The sequence below is a fragment of the Mesoplodon mirus genome (assembly GCF_964341445.2).
Source record: "Mesoplodon mirus genome assembly, chromosome: 3".
Classification (NCBI taxonomy): domain Eukaryota; kingdom Metazoa; phylum Chordata; class Mammalia; order Artiodactyla; family Ziphiidae; genus Mesoplodon; species Mesoplodon mirus.
This window is the reverse complement of record NC_138978.1, coordinates 164,686,738-164,702,452: the sequence shown is the minus strand read 5'-3', so window position 1 is coordinate 164,702,452 and position 15,715 is coordinate 164,686,738.

Here is a 15,715-nt window from a genome sequence, read left to right as displayed (position 1 = left end):
GCATTTCTGGGTAAATAACTAAATTGCCACTTTTCTTATGTCATCTCTTCCTGTGTTGTCACTTTAGTACTTCAAAGGATCAAAATGTGGAAACTCTTTTAGTTCTTAAAAATGTTACCTTCAAAGGAAAATTCTCTGACTTGAGTTGACACAAATGGCTCCGTATCGCTACTCTTCCCCACACAGTTTTCCAATTTTAAACTGCAATTTGGTGTTTTTTTCTGGTTTCACACATAATAATTGGCTATAATTAGGAATAAATTGCTTCTAGGGATGACTAAAGTGTCTAATTGTGTTTAAAATAAAGTGTACCTTTAATGTTGAGGCAACTTATTTACCTTGTCCAGAGACGCGAGTAAGAAACCTGGAAGTTCCTTAGGTGACAGGTAAGACCCGTGTACACTGGGGCTTCGAGGAAAAACAGAGGCCAAGGAAACTAAGGGCTCGGGTTCTGGCACTCGTGGCACAGCACGAGACCTGGATAAATGAAATCCAATGTCCAGTTTTCTTTTCTTAAAAAGTAGATTGACAGATTCTAGGTCCATCCACCAAGAGGGAAGAGATATGGGAACATATGTATATGTATAACTAATTCACTTTGTTATAAAGCAGAAACTAACACACCATTGTAAAGCAATTATACTCCAATAAAGATGTTTAAAAAAAAAGTAGATTGAAACTAGAAATCCTATAACAGGAGCGATTTATGACAAAGAAATTGTTCAAATTAAATATTTGACAGAGCCCAGAACACCTGCCTAGGAAGTAGGAATATTATAGCCATAAGTGTGAAACAGATGCAAAATGAATAGAAGCACAAGTGAGTGAGACTGTTTAGCATCATGCACACTTTAGGAACAAAACATTCTGGGAGTTGAGCCTGGGGCTATGGGGCCTACGAATGAGGATATAAGAGAAGAGATAGGGCTGAGAGACAGATAACCCAGACATCCATGGGTGATGTTGTGAATGAAATATCAGTACTTCCTGCTGTGGTTCTGTGCTCCATAAATCCCTAGCTAATAAGGTGCCTATGACAGAGGTGCTGTTTAATAACTTTGAGGGTGTAATAATTTATGGCATAGCCAGCTGGTTGCTGTGATCAGATATAAATTAAATCATCTTTATTGTTTTATGTTTCCTCTAACCCTAACCCCCACACAGTCCAACAATTTTTTCAGCCTCTCTTAACCAATCCTGAGAAAAGAATTTGTCTGCATCACTTACCAAATGACAAGAGCCAGTGGGAAAGAGAGAGGGAAGAGGATGAGAAACAAGTTCTAAATGATTCTCAGTTCCTTGGGCCAGAGATTACAGTCTTCATTTTGTGTTGTGTTTTGTTCTGCTTTGTTTTTCAAATGCTTGACAATTACCTCCTTCCTGTACTTTCTTTGCCCACCTGGACCAGGTCTAGCAATGGCTAAGCATCCTTTCATTTAAGAAGCATGGCCTGGGGGACTCTGGTGGGTCAGGCCCTCTTCTAGACACTGGGCACAAGATGATGCAGACAAGGTCATTCCCTCAAGTTGTTCACTGTCAGGGTTGCAGTGAGGGAGGGGAAACAGACACATGTAGACTGTCTGATGAGGTGTGACTGGTGCCACAATGGAGATCTAGCTGAGAGGACAAAGGAGGGTGAGATAAATGCAACCTAAGGGGGGAAAATTCAGGGCAGGTGCATAGAAACAAATGGAAGAGAGGAGAAAAGGATTGGAGTCAGAGAAGATACAGGTCAAACAAGGCTTGTTCTACACTACCTCCCCTGCCTCTCTCACTTTCTCTTTGTCCTGGTAGCAATTAGATGCCTTAAAGCAAAGACAAAGCTGGGTGGTTTGACCTGGTTGCCTCTCAGTCTGTCCCAGTGGTCACCCTTCTTTGGCTCACTCACTTGACAAGTAATTCTTGAGTGCCTGCTGGGTGACAGGCAATGAGCAGAGGGCTGAGGACAAAGAGATACAAAAGATGCACTGGGCCTTTGAGGTCACAGCCTTATTAGGAAACAGCCATGTGAGCAAGTAAAGCCCACCACTGAAAGGGGATGTGACTAAGGCCTAGGTGCTAGCTCCAAACTGTCTAGGTCCATCATCCTAGCTCTGCCACTAGCCAGATGACCCTGACAATTTACTGATCTCTCTGAGCCTTGGTTCCTCATCTGTATCATGGAGATAGTACCCACCATGCAGGGTTCTTGGGAAGATTAGATGGGTCAATAAATGTTGAAGTCTTAGAACAAAGCCTGGTACTTGTAAAGAAGGGCTGTGTGGGCATTGCATAGGACATACTATTAATAATATGAAATGTATTATTAATTGAACTAGGAGCAGTGTGCTTTGCAAGCACAGAGGAAGGAGCTCTGTGCCTTAGTGATAGGGAGGCTTCACAGAGGAGGTGGTATTTGACTCACTGATAAAGAAGTCTTTGCATCCTTTGTTTGTAGGCACCTACCCAGGAGCCAACCAAATGTCACTGTTGGGATACAGAAGACAGAGAAAGGGAACCAACAAAGAGAGACGAGAGGTCAGGCTGAGGGTGATGTAAAAATGGCTTATATGCAGATGAAACTATTATATATAGGATGGATAAACAGCAAGGTCCTACTGTATAGCACAGGGAAATATATTCAATATCCTGTGATAAACCATAATGGAAAAGGATTTGAAAAAGAATATATGCTGTACAGCAGAAATAAACACAGCATTGTAAATCAATTATACTTTGATAAACTTATGAAAAAATAAATGGTTTATATGAGCAGGAGATGTGATCCTGAGCAGTCAACATGTGACAGAGTCCCATCTTAAGTCACCAGGAAAGATTCCTAGGTAATAAAGCTCTTTAGAATCTTGCAAATGTAAATTACTACCTTAAAACCTATCTTTATTTATACATACACGTATTAACTATTTATCTTTGTTTGATTATAGAGACTTTTGCCTATTTGGTTGGCTTAGACCTGGGACAAGTTACTAACCATCTCATAACCTCAGTTTTTAAAATCTGTAATATGGGGATTTTTAAGGTGACTTTTTAAGGTGGTTGAGATAACAATCTATTCTCATAAAATACTTGCCAAAGTGACAAATAATACATATTCAATAATTGATGGTTATTGTGTTAACTTGATGATGATACCACTGATATGACGATGGTATTGGTGATGGCAATGACATGAACAAAGGGACACAAGATCATAAATGGGTCTTAATGTGTCCTCTTTGGGTTTTTTTTAGTTCTTCCAAGGGTTTTGCATCTCTAACATTTGTAATTCTTCCATTCAGTTTCATGTTGTCTGTAGGCTGGCAGTGCCTCTTTACAAAGAAATGTGGATTAGACTTTTGTCAGTTGAATAAAAAAAATCTGAAGTGGTGAAAATTTGGGGAGAAGGGTGAGGCAGACATGTTTGTTCATTCTGAGTCCTTAAAATGTCTGGCCTTGGCTCCCCACTCAGACCACAGCCCAGCAGACAAGGGCAAACTGCAAAGTGATCTGGCTGTGACCAGGTGGGACTATCAATCATGATGAGAATTGAAATTGAATCAAATGGGGGCACCTGTGCACACTATTTCACAATGCAAGCAACATGGAAAACACAATCTTGTAAAATAAATCTAATTGCTTGCCATTGGGCAACAATTCCTTCCACCCCCTCCTTATGGCTTGAACTGCTTCCTGGCTCCTAAGAGCAATTCAGAGGCTCACACAAACATTTCACTACACAGACACACCTGGGAGATATTATAGGTTTGGTTCTAGACCACCACCAAAAACAGGTCAAATTGTTTGGTATCCCACTGCATATAAAAGTTATGTTTATATTATACTGTAATCTATTAAGTGTGCAATAGCATTATGTCTAAAAAACAATGTACATACCTTTATTAAAAATACTTTTTTGCTAAAAATGCTAATCATCACCTGTGACTTCAATAAGTACTAATTTTTTTGCAAGAGTAACATCAAAGATCATTGATCACAGATCACCATAACAAATATAATAATAATGAAAAGTTTGAAATATTATGAGAATTATCAAAATGTGACACAGAGACATGAAGTGAGCAAATGCTATTGAAAAAATGGTGCCGATAGACTTGCTTGATACAGGATTGCCACGAACCTTCAATTTGTAAAAAACGCAGTATCTGTGAAGCACAATAAAATGAGGTATGCCTGTATATCTTACTATCTACAGAAGGTTTCCTAGCCCCCCACCCCCCCAAAAAAAATGTCAGCAAACTTCTGTGCAGAAAAGTGATTTAGGGAAAATAGGCAGAGCTGAGCTAGGGGTAAGTGGGTAGCAGAAACCAAAGTTGGAGTAGGTGACTGCCTACCATTTGGTAATAATTTTCAGGGTTCTGGGATGCTGAGAAGCCTCCCCAACACCCCCAAACCCTCTCCATTCTAAGTTGATGATAGATTAAATGGCATAATGAAAGAGAAATTCTGTTATTCTCTGTCATAAAGGAGAATCCTGCCCCCCAAGAGGTAACCCCCAGGCTTATGTTAATTTGAGCAAATGTACCAGTTCCTCGTTGAGAGTCATTGTTGGTGGTTGATGACGGTGGGAAGGGAGGCAGGTTCGCTGTACTGTACTGGGTACTGAGAAGTCAGGAATGTTGGGAGTGAGGCACAGTAGGGACAAGAAATGAGGCAGACACAAAAGAGGGCAACATGGCTACTGAGAACACTCACCTATTTCCTAGCAATACGTACCACTGGCCTTGGCCCAGGCCCTGCAAAAGGCATAGGACTGGGGAAGAAGTAAGGGTGAGGAGAGACATGCAGACTTCCAACTTGGAATCTGTCCAGAGGTATCCTGCCCACCCCATCCCCATCAAACATATGCAAATGGCAATGGTATTAAACTCAGATAATGACAGAGTCAGCATGTAAACTCACCATAGAATGCATAAATTACAGGGGAGGCTGTTACAGATGCAAAGCCTGGATGCTTTAGTGCTGGGAGAGGAAATCCTGATTCGCAGGTGCTAACTGGGTGTCTCAGGCCAGGTACGGAGCCTCATCACTCTGGGACTCCTACAGGGCTTCCTACAAGGAAAAGAAGACTGAGGTCAGACCATGCTGCTATTAGGCATGGAAGTTGCTCTTGTAGGTTCAATGTCTTTCTTCCAGCCAGACAAAGCAGCCCAGACCCCATCTTTATAACACACCTGCCTACTCACACCTCTCCAGCTTCACAGCCTGCCTTGCTATTCCTGGAACCTGCCAGACACACTCTTGCCTCTGCCATGTTTCCTCTGCCTGCATCCTTCTTCCTCCAAATAGGCATGTGTTTCACTCCTTTACTTCCTTCAGGTCTTAACTCAAAGGTTCCATTCTCAATGAGGCTAACCCTAACTACCCTATTTATAATTACAACCCTCCATGCCCCCTTACCCTTGTCCATAGAATCGTCATCTTTTCACATACTATATAATTTACTTTTTGCTATATACTTATTTATTGGGTGTACTGTTTATTATCTGTCTCCTACTAAAATATAAACTCCTTGAGGGTAGGAAATTTCATTTTTTGGTCTCCCCTACACATTCACACACACACACACACACACACACACACACACACAAATACACAGAGTAACCCAAGTGCCTAGAACAGAGCCTGGTACTTAATAGGTATTTAATAATTAAACACATTATTAAAAACTGTCTCCTTTTAGAAGTCAGAAGGAGGAGAACTTTTCTTCTCAATAACAGTAACTGAAATTTGTAAGATGCTTGTGACATTTGATTCAGGCATTCTCTACTTTCCCAAACTTGTGGTTTGTTACTGACTCAAGATTGAATGTTCTTACCAATTAGTGCAACACATATGGTTCAGAAGCATATCATCTCCTAAGAATAACAGGGGACTAGAGAAGCCCAGAGACCTGGGGCAAATATGCATCAGTTTGATTTCTCCTGTGCTCATATGAAGACCAACTTGAAGAGTTATTATATATTATAACTTTTAGAACTGGGAATGAACTCGCATCCTGTCCAATCATCTTATTTGAAAATAAGGCATGGGAGATTAAATGGCTTGCTCAGGCTCACATGTCCAATTAGTTGGAGCAGTGAAATCAAATCCCATCTCTGTTATTTTCCTACCCATATGTGCGTCTTTTTCCCAATTCTGTCTCTGTGCAGTTTTACTACACAGGTTTTATACCTAGGTGTTCCATGTAGCACCAAAAATTCACTCTCTGAACAGTTCCTTTTTAAGGGCTTTGTCAGTGATCCATTTTTCACAGTGTATTCCTGTTTCAGCACCTCTGCACATGGACAGCAGCCAATCCAGTTTATTCTAGCTAGTCTACGTTTTAGTGAACATTTGATTCCTTTCAATTCTATTTACATGATTAGCCAGTGCTCACCCTTTATCTTCAAACGTAAGCCTTTTCGGAGGGTTTTATGATCCATGGCCATGTCTCAGTAACTTGAATGTCTAGTGATCTAGACAGAATTTTTAGCCTGTGGACATTATAGTAGTGATGCCTAAAGCAAATTCTGAAAACTAGTAATTCTTCGGAGGCTAATAGACACTTTGATATTAAATAAATAAGTATGCGTATATTTACATAAACAAATGTAAATAACTTTCCTTCCGTGTCTTTTTTTTTTTTTTTTTTTTTTTGCGGTACGCGGGCCTCCCACTGTTGTGGCCTCTCCTGTTGCGGAGCACAGGCTCCAGACGCGCAGGCTCAGCGGCCATGGCTCATGGGCCTAGCCGCTCCACGGCATGTGGGCTCTTCCCAGACCGGGGCACGAGCCCGTGTCCCCTGCATCGGCAGGCGGACTCTCAACCACTGTGCCACCAGGGAAGCCCCTCCTTCCGTGTCTTTTAAAAAGTTCATTACACATTTCCAAGAGAGGTGTATAGTATGCATCATTTCTCAATCTAAATTGACCATGAAACCTTTCACTGTGAAGTATCTCATAGATCTGACGAGAACATCTTTGGGAAATACTTCTCTACAGGACCAAAATATCTAAGGGTAGGAGGGAAAGAGCTATGTGTAGCTTTGGAGAAAAAATCAGGAGCGAAGATAAATGCCAAAAAAAACACACAAAAAAACGGAGTCACAGAAATCCAAGAACAGTGGAGCTATGGAATAGTAAAAATATAAGGATGAATCAAAGATTCACCAGATCTTTCAAGACAAGAGGCCTCTCTCCTAGATCTGGAAAGTGGAATTTCCCCCATAAGATGCCTAGTTGCTCATTAGCAGGGCCCAATCCTCTGAAGTTCTAAATACAAATCACCAAGGAGCAGAAATCCACCCCTAAGCCTCTGATTTTAGCGGCTTATGCCTTTCCAGAAGAATTAACTTCCCTACTAAAATGGCTCCTGTCCAGGGCTGGAGAAGTTTGAATAAAATGCATTTAGCTACTATATAAAGATCTTAAGTCATTGAGCTAAATGCAAGAGCCTTTTGTTAAGAATCACACTCAACTAGGTATTGAGGTTTATTACATACTTTCTCCAATTTTTCTTCTCCTATTATGTAATCTCAGCTGGGCTGATTTGCCTGCATTCTTTCCAGTGGAATCTTCTTATTACTCCCAAGACACAACAGAGAATCTCCAACCCTATACAGAGGGGCACATGGCTGCATCTGGATTAGAAAAAGGGGTCTATTTATACTGAAATCAATAGGCAGATTTTAGCATAACATTGCAGGCTTTCTGCAAAGAGAATGAAAGAAAGGAAAATGCAGCTCCTTTTACATCATTCTTCTTTACTGTATTATTTGCCTCATAGTATGCTTGTCACATGGCCCAAAGCAGTATGATCTAGTAATGATAGGCCTGCTTGGCACAAGGGAGGGGAAAATCCAGCTGCACTGGGGGTTTCAGGGGATGTCTCAGACAGCTGGCCCAGCCCTCACCCCCTGTGTGTTTCAGGGTAAACAACCAGTATGTTGCTCATCTCACTTGCATGTAATTCCTCCCAGTGCTAAAACTGACTCTGGGTCAGAGCCATTCAGAGCCTCCTGTCTCTCAAACAACCAGAGGGCCAGAAAACCCTGGATAATACTAAAAGTAAACAAACCTGAGGCCGCAGAAGTCTTTGATTCCATTCCAGTTGGGAGGCTCTCCAAGTTTGTGCTCAAACTGGCCAGACTGCGGCCTCCCAGCCCAGCTGTGAGGAACAGCCAAAAAGCCTGCCTCTTTCTGCAGCTTTAATTAACCCCTGTGCCTTGTCAAACCAGTGGGAAATGCTTCAAGATGAGAGATACATGAGTCAAACAGTTGAAACTTTAAAATGAAGGAATGGGTAGCCCCTCCATAAACCTGAAGGAGGCAGGAGAGAGCACAGACTTCCTTCCCACCAGTTCTAGGGAGCACTCGTGTCATTTTAGCTGCTCCAAGGAGAGACATCAAGACAAACTGCCAGGGCACAGCAGAACCACTAGCCTTCTAAGTCTGTCTGTGGCAAGCACTGCCAGTCCCCTCTGTCATTCTCAGGACAAATTCCCCAGTTTCATCTATTTGCACCTGCTAAGGCTTTGTGCCAAGAAGAGTAAGCCACGCTTCCTTAGTCACTTCGTGAAGGCATATAAGAAAATTCTTGGCTGCTGTCACACAATCCATTCTGTGCTTTGCTTTCTAGGACACAGAGTCTTATGTGAGCAGTGACGGCAGGAAGAGTCTGGAATGTCAGATAGAGTCCAATGGCCCTCCCACCTCCAACAGCTAGTGAGGTTTCTAGCTCCTCTTCCTTCCTACCTGCACTAATTTGTGAGCCTGGGATCTGACCATCTCTATGAAACCCTTTATTTATATCCAATTACATCAAGAGTCCACAATTGACTAATAGTCAGATTATCCTCTCCTAAAATTGTCATGATAAGCTATTATTATATGGGTAGAAAGATCTTTGCCAGGGATCCACCATGCACTCACTTCAGAACTGGGATGAAAGTAAGAAAAACATCACGTTTCAGCAAAATCCTTGGAAGAGAACACTGCAGGATTCAAGATCATAGCTCTAGACCATGGATCAAGTCTCAGGAAGAAATGAAAGAAAAAGAACTTTTGGTACAAAGAAATATAGAAGACATAAAATATCTAGGAGTTCTGGGATTTTAAAAATGTATTTTGGGGGGCTTCCCAGGTGGCGCAGTGGTTGAGAGTCCGCCTGCCAATGCAGGGGACACGGGTTCGTGCCCCGGGCTGGGAAGATCCCACATGCCGTGGAGCGGCTGGGCCCGTGAGTCATGGCCGCTGAGCCTGCACGTCCGGAGCCTGTGCTCTGCAACGGGAAAGGCCACAACAGTGAGAGGCCCGCGTACCGCCAAAAAAAAAAAAAAAAAAAAAAGTATTTTGTAAAATGTTTCAAGTGGAAGATAAGCTACATTCCTGCACTTACATAGAAATATTGTGGACTGCATAGGAATGTACTTCCTTAACTACTATATTAGGAAAACATCTCCCAGGCGATATAAAAATAAAATAAAATAAAATAAAATAAAATAAAACCTTAAAGAGGTACATGTCATTATATAAAGCCATGTGTCAGAGGGAAACTTCATTCAAGGACTCAAAATTGGATGAGCATTAAAGATGATGGAAGGCCTTGATATACTTAGAAACATGCAGCATGAAATATCTAGTGTGATTTCCTAGTGTTTTTGACTCTCCAAGAAAGGGAATAGGTCTTTTCAAATGAATATCTAGATTATATAAGTTAGGGTAATGCAAGCAGCTTTAACAAACCAATTCCAAAATTTCAGTACCCTTAAAAAATAGAAGTATGTATATTTCTCACTTAAATAGCATTCCAATGTGGGTGTTCCTGGTAGATAAGCTGCTTTTCTCCATTTGGTGATTGAAAGACCCATCTTACGGCTTTGTTATTCCTTTGGAACCTTGAAGCCATATGTTCTACTCTGGCAGATGGGAAAAATAGGAGGCACAAAAGCCACACTTCTTCTTAATATCCTTGGCCTTGAAGTGGCATCATTATTTCTGTTTATACTTCAGTTGGAGAGCACTAGCCACATGGCCTCCCTAGGTGCAGAAGAACTGGGAACTAGAATTTCTAGATATGAACCTACTTTACAGGGACAACTCAATAATATGGAAGGACAGGCATGAATTTTGGTTTAAAGTTTGCCTTCTCTGCCTCAGAGATATATACCAAAGCAAACCAGGATGATATGACTTGGCCAGTCTATACATAGGGAAGTCAACATGTTATCAATTATTTTTTATTAGTTAAGAGGAGATAAGTGACTTCAGGGAAGAGGTAAGACAGCTATTAAAATAATCCAATGAACTTTAATCCTCTGGCTTTTCCCATGGTTCTTGTTCCCAAACTGGTTACTTCATTTTGATTAACTTTTGAGCTGGTAAACATTATAAGGGGATCTCCATGTAAAGCCGGCAGAGTAAGGGCATTTATACACCACAAGGCTCTTTCTAAAGTCACAACAACAACAAAAAGAGAATTTTAAAAAACTTTGTCTACAAAATAAGCAAATAGCTATAAACAATGAGGCATATTGTCTAATATTGAGAAATCTGGACTAAGATGAAGGAAGATTCTAGGAGCTGACATAGCTCCTCAGTTCTTCAATAAGATCCTTAAAAGCAAGTATCTAGGAAAGGCTGGTTAATAAACCACTGCACAACAATTTTGGGGAGAAGCAGAGGAATGTTAAAGTACTCAGGGGAGGAAAAATTTAAGAAGAAACAATGCTGACATCTCTGATCTTAACCCCTAGCCAAGGGAGATCACTGGGGTGAAACAAGGTGAAGATGACGTGATCACCAGAACTTACTGAGAACTTATTCTGAGCCAAACCAATGTCTTAAAAGCTGAAAACTGTGGGCAGCTATGATTCCCAGAGCAAAACAAAGAATTAAGTAAAGGAGTATGAACAAAAACATGTGGAAGATTATATTATGCATTCAAAGAGGAGACACCAAAAGAGAGGAAATGTTATTTTAAATACGTAATTCTTCTACTTATCTTCAAAAACTTATACACAACTAATCTGTCTCTTGCTAAATAATAATTAAAATTTTGATACATATGTTCAAAGGAGAAAAGAGTTCAAATAAAATACTATAAAACAATAAAAGCAAACAAAATGTTCTGGGGGGAAAAAAGGTCCTTCAATTCAGGCCTCATAAATCTCCCACAGAGTGTGTCTCAATAAATATGAGTTCACAATAAAGGTCACAAAACTCAGAGTTAAGATTTTTGTGAAAATTAGCTAGAAACAATAGTGACAACAATAAAACAGACTCCAGATATTGGAATTATCGGACAGAGGATTATGAACTAACTATTTTTAGTATAGTATAGTATTAGTATAGTAAAGTATAGTATACTTTAAAGAAGTAGAGAAAAGAATTTATAAAATAAGGGGCAATAGACTATCAAACAAGAACAGGTGGATTTAAAGAACAACCAAATACAATTTATTGAAATAAACAATGAAATAACTGAAAAGCTCAATGCAAGTGACTAGAAAGAGGCACCAGGAAACTTCCTGGGGTAATGGCAATGTTTTCTAGTTTATTATGTTTGGATGTTAGATGGCTGTATTGCCTAAACTCATAAACTAAATACATAAGAATTGTGCCCTTTATCGTATGTTAATTATACCTCAATTTAAAAAAAATCAATGAAAGAATTGAAATATATCCAAGAGAGAATTGGAGAACAAGAAAAATGGAGAATTCTGCTCACAGATATTTTAAAAATATTAAGGAAATCTAATAAATTCAAGACTATAGAGTCAGAGGATCAAATATAGGTTTAATCAAAGTTTCAGAAGGACACTGAAACTAGAAGGTAAAAGAGACAATATTTAAAAGCCAATGGATGAGAATTCTCCAGAATGCCTGAAAGACAAAAATCCTCATTTTAGGAATCTCAACAATTCCAAGATTCATCATAGTAAAACTGCAGGACACCAAAGATAAATTGTAGACCCCAAAAGCAGTCAGAGACAAGAGTAATTACTTGCACAGTCATAATAATTAAATTGACAGCTAACATCTCAACAGCAGCAGTGAAGCCAAAGACAGTATAATATTTCAGTTTTCCTTAAATAATGACAAAAAATAAGTACAGTAGAATCTCATACAATAATGCATTTCTTCATATAGTGTAATACATATGTAATACAATGGAAGATCCTTCTCTGGCTCAGTTTCTTACCTTATATAGATTAAAGGTTAAAGAGGTGGGGGGAGTGGAAAAAAGATGAATCCCAATCTCCCCAACTAACTAGGAGATCATTAGAAACACTGTTACTCTCTTGGAAATCTCAGCCAGACATTGAACCCAGAACTGTCCCCATCAATATTTAAGCTGAAATACACATAAAAGCCACAAGACTGTGCCTAACTAATGTTGGAATACAGATAGATTTGGGTCATATGGCTAAAACTTGGGAACTGCCAGGCAGCTAGGTTCAACCAAGTCATCTCAACCCTAAAATAATGTGAACTTGCATTTTATAAATATAAATATTTGGGCTCAGGCTTATTGTATTACATTAGGGTTTTACTGTATTAACCTAAATTTTTACATTAATATTAAGCTATATCTCAGAAACAAAGATGAGATAAAGATATTTTCAGCTATAAAAATCTGAGTTTACCACTATTAGACCTGTAATAAAGAAAATTTAAAAATATGTATCTCAAGAAGAAAGAAAATAGCAGAAAGGAGCTCTGACATTCAGGAAGGAATAGGAGTGACATAAAAAGTAAATATAGGAACTTCCCTGGTGGTCCAGTGGTTAAGAATCTGTCTTCCAATGCAGGGGATGTGGGTTCGATCCCTGGTCAGGGAACAAAGATCCCACATGCCACAGGGCAACTAAGCCCACATGCCACAACAACTGAGGCTGTGCACTGCAACTACTGAGCCCACCCACTCTAGAGCTTGTGTGACACAACTAGACAGCCTGCATGCCACAACTACTGAGCCTGTGCAATCTGGAGCCTGTGTACCAAAACTAGAGAGCCCGTGCACCACAACTAGAGAGAAGACTGTGCACTGCAACGAAGAGCCCACATGCCGCAATGAAAGATCCTGCATACTGCAACTGAGACCCAATGCAGCCAAATAAATAAATAAATAAATAATTTAAAGAAGTAAATATATAGATAACTTTAAATAAAAGCTGAATCTACAAAACAATATTAAAGTGTCTAATTTATGATCTAATAGACACTAAAAGGATGGTCATGTAGACACTTGTTAGCGGTGGTTAGAACTGAACAATTCTAAGGTCTTATATTTGGAGGGAAGAAAAGTAAAACTATTAATTAACTTTATATTGTGTTATGAATACATTTTAAAAATTTCAGAGGTAATCACTGAAAAAATGGAATAAAATGAATATCTTTGAAACCAGTAAAAAGAAAAAAAAACTTGAATCAATTCAAATAAAGGAAAGAAAAGAGGGGGAAAGGACACAACACTTTCCCCCTAAAAAACAGGAAGCATAAAATAAAACAGAATAAAGCTAAATATATCAGTAATTACAATAAATAAAATTAACCTATCTGGTTAAAAAGCATAGATTGTCAGACAGGATTTTTAAGCTCTGCAGTGTTTATAAGAGATATACAAAAAACATAAAGACACAAAAAAGTTAAAAGTAAAAACACAGAAAAATTATATATAAGATACAAGCATTAAGGAAAAGAAAAATAGCATAACTATGTTCATATCAGGCAAAAATAAACTTTAAAGCAAAGGCATTACCAGAGAAAACAAGAATAATTTCATAATGATAAAACTGTTCACCTCTCCAGAAAGATATAATTTTACATTTGAATATATGCGATAAAATAGTTTAAAATTCATAAAGCAAAAAAATAAAAGAACCACAAGGAAAAAAAAACATCTACAATGTTACTGGGAAATTTTAACACACCTCTCTCAGAAACTGATAGTAAGGGTATGAAATATTTGGGCACAAAAGAAGGTAGACTTTATTACCTAGATTCCATTATATTTTTCCTGGGGACACCATGGGCTTTGCCAGCGACACCATGGATGTTATGGATTTTCCTCTTTCTTATTGCCCTTGACTCAGAAGAGGGGATCTGTAACACCATAATGACATCTACTGTCACACCATTTTCCTCTGGACTATGACACACAAGAGAAAGCCGTGTGGCTGACAGAGTATTGGTGCTGCGGCCAGGTGTCAGGCCTGGGAGAGCCGAGTTCAGGACATTGGTCTACCTGAGACCTCCAAGCTCGATGTAATATCTAACAGTGAAAGGTCTCCCAGAGATCTCCATCTCAATGCTAAGACCCAGCTCCACTCAACAACCAGCAAGCTACAGTGCTAGACACCCTATGCCAAACAACTAGGAAGACAGGAACACACAACAGAACGGATAAGTGACCTGGAAGATAAAATGGTGGAAATAACTACTGCAGAGCAGAATAAAGAAAAAAGAATGAAAAGAATTGAGGAAAGCCTTAGAGACCTCTGGGAAAACATTAAATGCACCAACATTTGAATTATAGGGGTCTCAGAAGAAGAAGAGAAAAAGAAAGGGGCTGAGAAAATATTTGAAGAGATTATAGTTGAAAACTTCCCTAATATGGGAAAAGAAATAGTCAAGTCCAGGTAGCACAGAGAGTCCCATTCAGAATAAATTCAAGGAGAAACACGCCAAGACACATTTTAATCAAACTATGAAAAATTAAATACAAAGAAAAAATATTAAAAGCAGCAAGGGAAATAAAACAACGTACAAGGGAATCCCCATAAGGTTAACAGCTGATCTTTCAGCAGAAACTTTGCAAGCCAGAAGGGAGTGGTATGATATATTTAAAGTGATGAAAGGGAAAAACCTACAACCAATATTACTCTACCCAGCAAGGATCTCATTCAGATTCAAAGGAAAAATTAAAACCTTTACAGACAAGCAAAAGCTAAGAGAATTCAGCACCACCAAACCAGCTTTACAACAAATGCTAAAGGAATTTCTCTAGGCAGGAAACACAAGAGAAGGAAAAGACCTACAATAACAAACCCCAAACAATTAAGAAAATGGTAATAAGAATATACATATCGATAATTACCTTAAATGTAAATGGAAAAAATGCTCCCACCAAAAGACATAGACTGGCTGAATGGATACAAAAACAAGACCCATATATATACTGTCTACAAGAGACACACTTCAGACCTAGGGACACATACAGACTGAAAGTGAGGGGATGGAAAAAGATATTTCATGCAAATGGAAATCAAAAGGAAGCTGGAGTAGCAATCCTCATAACAGACAAAATAGACTTTAAAACAAAGACTATTACAAGAGCAAAAGAAGGACACTACATAACTATCAAGAGATCAATCCAAGAAGACATAACAATTGTAAATATCTATGCACCCAACACAGGAGTACCTCAATACATAACACAAATGCTAACAACCATAAAAAGGGAAATCGACAGTAACACAATCATAGTAGGGAACTTTAACACCCCACTTTCACCAACGGACAGATCATCCAAAATGAAAATAAATAAGGAAACACAAGCTTTAAAGGATACATTAAACAAGATGGACTTAATTGATATTTATAGGATATTCCATCCTAAAACAACAGAATAAACTTTCTTCTCAAGTGCTCATGGAACATTCTCCAGGATATATCATATCTTGGGTCACAAATCAAGCCTTGGTAAATTTAAGAAAACTGAAATTGCATCAAGT